The sequence below is a fragment of the Tamandua tetradactyla genome, chromosome 13, assembly GCF_023851605.1.
Source record: "Tamandua tetradactyla isolate mTamTet1 chromosome 13, mTamTet1.pri, whole genome shotgun sequence".
Classification (NCBI taxonomy): Eukaryota; Metazoa; Chordata; class Mammalia; order Pilosa; family Myrmecophagidae; genus Tamandua; species Tamandua tetradactyla.
In genome coordinates this window covers 94882229-94887390 of record NC_135339.1, presented here as the reverse complement: position 1 = coordinate 94887390, position 5162 = coordinate 94882229, and the positions used below count along the sequence as shown (strand labels likewise).

Here is a 5162-nt window from a genome sequence, read left to right as displayed (position 1 = left end):
ACCTGACCCCACGAGGCAGTCAGCTGGCCCCTCAGACACCATCGATGTGCACAGCAAAAGGGGAACTACATTACAAACACGGCGCTGCTGCTGGCGCGGTGCGCGGCTCTACTGCGTCCTGCCCCGGGGGGTTCCCAAGGCTTTGGCTTCTGGCCGGAATCTTCCTTTCACCACGGCACCCAAAGACCTCTGCGTGCCAGTCGCTGGAACCTGTGGATGTATCGTCACACGTGGGAAGGGGAATCTGAAGAGGGGATTAGGTGAGGGCTCTGGGGATGAGGAGGTAAGAGGTGGGGGTCCAAGAGGTGGGAGGGAGGCGGCCGCGAGCCAAGGAGCGGGGGCCCCGGAGGCTGGGAAGGGCAAGGCAAGGTCCTCCCCGCGCCAACAGGAAAACGAGTCCGCCAGCAGAGACCCCGGCGTGGGGGGGCTCTCTGGGGCTGTGGTGACGCCTCGCTCTGTTCTGGGCACTCACTGCCTGCCTGTCTGGTTTCCACAGTGAAGCGGCTACTGCGGGCCGTGGGGGTGCGAGGCTGAGCTGGGCGAGGCAGTTGGGGCGTCCGCACTCCTCCCGGGTCCCCTGACCCGCCCCGGCCTCCTCCTCGCGGAGGGAAAGTGTCTGCGCCAGAGCTGGTGCTGGGGGCTCGCGTGCGCCCGAGGAGGGAGCGCTCCACGGCGGGCCCACCGCGTTCTCAACCCCAGTCCACATTCCTGGGGGCAGCCCTCGGAAACAGGACCTGGTGAAGGTGTAATCCTCAGCTAAAGCGCGGCCCGCTGAACGAGGGGGCCCTTGGTGCAGCTTCCTGGGGGGCCTTCGAGGGGAGGCGACTGGAGACCGGAAGGAGCAAGGCGCAGGCAGAGGCCCGAGAGCAGCGCAAGGCCGAGAGGCCCACACCGGGAGGGCGAGGCCAGGCGCCGGGGTGGGGGTGGGGTAGGGGGTGGGGTGGCAGGGAAGCCACTCCGGACCCCAGGGGTGCAGACTTCCGAGTCAAAGCAAGCCTTGCCAGGGCTTCTTTCTACTAGAGAAGCTGTATGGACTGAAATAGAACGCACAGGGTACAGGGTTCCCAGGCAGCACCCTGTGATTAACACCTTGCAGCAATGTGGCAAATCTGTTACAATTGATGAAAGCACATTTTAATAATTATACTATTAACTACAGCCCATTGTTTACAACAGGGTTCACCGATTGTGCTGTACAGTTCTACATCTTAAAAAAAATTTTTATTCTAGTAAAATGTATAGAACCTAAAATTACCCCTTTTAGCTTCTTTCAATTATATAACCCGGTGCTGTGAATCCCATTCACAATGCCGGGCTGCCATCACCACACCCATGGCCAAAACTTACCCATCAACCTGGACAGACACACTGTACAACGTGAGCCTTAGCTGCCCATTCCTGTCCTCCACACCCCCCAGCCCCTTGAACCTCTAGTCCAGTTTCTGACTCTGAGTTTGCTTATTCTAAGTATCTCACACGACTGAGACATGTACAATATTTGTCCTTTCATATATGGCTTATTTCACTCAATATGATATCCACAAGATTCATCCATGTTGTCATCTGCATCAGAACTTCATTCCTTTTCATGGCTGAATACTATTCCATTCTATGTATGGACCACATTTTATTATCCATTCATTGGCTGATGGACACTTGGGTTGCTTCCATCTTTTGGCAATTCTGAATAATGCCACTATGAATATTCGTTTGAGTCCCTCCCTTCAATTATTTTAGCTATATACTTAGAAGTGGGATGCTGGGTGGTATGGTAATTCTGTATCTAATTCTCTGAGGAACTGCCAAACAGTCTGCCCCAGTGGCTGCACAGTTTACATTCCCATCATGAATGAGTCTTCCTATTTCTCCACATCCTCTCCAACACTTGCAAATTTTTCATTTTTTTAATAGTGGCAATTCTGGTGGGTGTGAAATGGTATCTCACTGTGGTTGTAATTTGCATTTCCCTAATGGGTAACGATGCTGAACTTCTTTTCATGGGCTTTTTGGCCACGTGCATGTCTTTGTGGAGAGATGTCTATTCAAGTCTTTTGCCCATTTTAAAATTGGATTGTTTGTCTTTTTGTTGTTAAGCTGGTGTGCTAGTTTGAAAATATTATGTACCCCAGAAAGGCCATGTTTTAATCCTGATTCAGTCTTGTGGAGGCAGCCGTTTCTGCTAATCCCGATTCAATAGTGCACAATATTAGATAATCTAATCTAAATTTCAATTAGATTATCTCCATGGAGATGTGGCATGCCCAATTGTGGGAATTGTGACTCCACCTATTCTAGGTGGGTCTTGATGAGATTTCTAGAATCTTTTTAAGGGGAAGCATTTTGGAGAAAGGATAGAAACCTCAGAGCTGACAGGGAGAGCCAGCAGAAACTTCAGAGCAGAGCTGACAGAGATGCCAACTTCGGAGAACAGAGATACAGATGTTTGGAGATGCTTAGAGCCCAGCAGACATTCCCATGAGATGTTAAGCAAGCCAGAACCTGGAGAGAGCCAAAGGAAGCCAAGAGGTGAAAGCCAGCCCCAGAGAAGCAAAGTGAGGAACCCCCACGGGAACAGAGGCTGAAAGCAATGGAGCCCAGGAACAAGGGACCAGGGTATCTTCCCAGTAGACAGACCTGTACCTTACACATCAGCCTTTCTTCAAATAAGGTATCTTTCCCTGGATGCCTTAGTTTGAACACTGCCAAAGGCTTAGAATTGCAACCTTGTAACTTACTAAATTACCCTTTATAAAAGGCATTCCAGTTCCTGTATATTGCATTCTGGCAGCTTGAAAAAAACAGTTGGGTTTCTTTACGTATGTGGATATTAACCCCTTATTGTATATGTGGTTTCCAAATATTTTCTCCCAATATGTTTGTCTTTTTACTTTCATGATAAAGTCTTCTGATACACAAGTTTTTAATTTTGAGGAGGCTCCATTTACTTATTTTTTCTTTTGTTGCTTGTACTTTGGGTGTAAAGTCTGAGAAACTTTCTGAAGATACTTTTCTATGATTTCTTCCAGGAGTTTTATAGTTCTGGTTCTTATATTTAGGTCTTTGATCCATTTTGAGTTGATTTTTGTATATGGTGTAAGGAAAGGGCCCTCTTTCATTCTTTTGAATATGGATATCCAGTTTCCCCAGCACTATTTGTTGAAGAGACTATTCTTCCCCAATTGGGTGAACTTGGCACCCTTATCAAAAGTCAGGTGGCCATAAGGTATCAGTGGCAGAGAGAGAGTTCAAATGAGCCGAGAGGCTACTCTAGAGGTTGCTCTTACACAAGCCTCTATGCACTAGAGTAACCTTCCAGAAACCTACAATCTCCAGATGGGTCTCTGGACCAGATAAGTCCTGAAACCTAGAGGGCCCAGCCTCTCCAGAACATCAGCTAGTTCCACCTTCCCACCCCATATTACTGATAGCCCCTTCCAACATGAAAAAGTTAGAATGGGCATAGCTTAAATACCTCTAAAGAGTGGGAGAAAGATCAAAGGTGATAGTGGAGTTACACAGAGAAGATAGGGTTTGACAAATGAGTATGATTGCTGAATCATTATATTGATATCTCTTTTAGTTGCCAGTATCTTAGAGCAGCTAGAAATAAAAACCTATAACTGTGGAATTGTAACCCACACCAAATTCTGAAATAAGGAATAAGGACCTCTGGTAAAGGTAGCCATATGGGTCTTGCTAATTGTTGTACTATGCCTTGAAATTTATTGCTTTTTTGTATATACGTTATTTTTCACACACAAAAAAGTTGATTGTGATGATAAAAAAGTCTTTACTCCTTCTGTCTCCAATGTTCTCTAGCAGCTAGAAGGAAAAGACGAGAGGATGGTATGGTAGCCCATGACAAACTCTGGGATCTGCCCTGTAACCACTTGTTGAAGAATGTTTTGAAAACGATTGCTTTTTTCTTTCTTTGCTTTGTACATGTGCTATACTATAAAAAAAAGTTAAAAAAAAAATTCAGGTGGCCATAAATGTGAGTTTGATTTTGGAGCTCTCATTTCTGTTCCATTCATCTATATGCCTTGTGCCAGTTCCATGCTGTTTTCATTACTGTGGTTTTGCAGTAAGCTTTAAGGTCAGGAAGTGTAAGACGTAAAGAGCTTTGCTCTTCTCCTTTAAGATGGCTTTGGCTCTTCGGGCTCTCTCCATATAAATTTGTTGTGTTTTCATCTTCATTTTCCTCAAGATACTTCCTAATTTACCTTATAATTTCTTCTTTGATTCATTAGCAGTTGAAGAGTATGATTGCTTAATCTCCACATATTTGTGAGTTTTCCAGTTCTCCCTCTGTTATTGATTTCTAGCTACATTCCACTGTGGTTAGAAAAGAGACATTTTGTGATTTCATTATATTCTAACTTACTGAGACTTGTTTTGTGTCTACACGGTCTGTCTTGGACAGTGACCCACGAGCACCAGGGAAGGACATGTGCTGTGCTGCTGCTGGGCGAGTGCTCTGCACATGTCTGCTGGGTCTGATCGGTTTATGGCATTCAAGTTTCTGTTTCCTTATTGATCTTCTGTCAGGATGTTCCATCTCTTATTGCTGAATTGACCCCTTTATCAATGTACAGTGTCCGTCTTTATTCCTTGTAACATTTTTGATGTAAAATCTATTTTATCTGATAGTAATATAGCTACCCCAGCTCTCTTTTGGTTACTTCTTGCATGGCGTATATATTTTTTCCATTCGTTCACTTTCAACGTATAGCTGGGTCACGCTTTTTTTTTTTCAAATCTATACTGCCAATGTCTGCATTTTGACTGGAGAGTTCAATCCATTTACATTTTTTTTTTTTTTTTTTACGAGGGTTTTCCGGCTAAAGCCAGAAAACCTACTAGACAAATTCTAAAAGAGCTGCAACACCTCCATTTACATTTAAAGTATCTATTGATAATGCAGGACTTTCTTGTGCCATTTTGCTATTTAGTCTTTTTAAGTCTTATAGTCTTTTCTGATCCTCAATTCTTCCTATTAATGCCTAATTTCACATGTATTTGATGTTTTGTATTCTACAATTTTAAGTCCTGTCCCATTTCTTTGTGAATATAGTTTTCATATACTTTTTTTTAATTTGTGGGCTAAAATTTAACATACTGCATCTAAACCAATTATATTTGACTTTACAAACTTATTTTCA

The 5162-nt window shown here is 44.4% G+C and overlaps 1 non-coding gene across 1 annotated transcript; it reads right to left on the bottom strand.

Moving 5' to 3' along the window:
* Positions 1-4828: 4828 nt before the first annotated feature.
* Positions 4829-4890, bottom strand: LOC143654679 (U7 small nuclear RNA). The gene has a single exon (XR_013161875.1). It is a non-coding gene; the product is annotated as a U7 small nuclear RNA (small nuclear RNA).
* Positions 4891-5162: the final 272 nt, after the last annotated feature.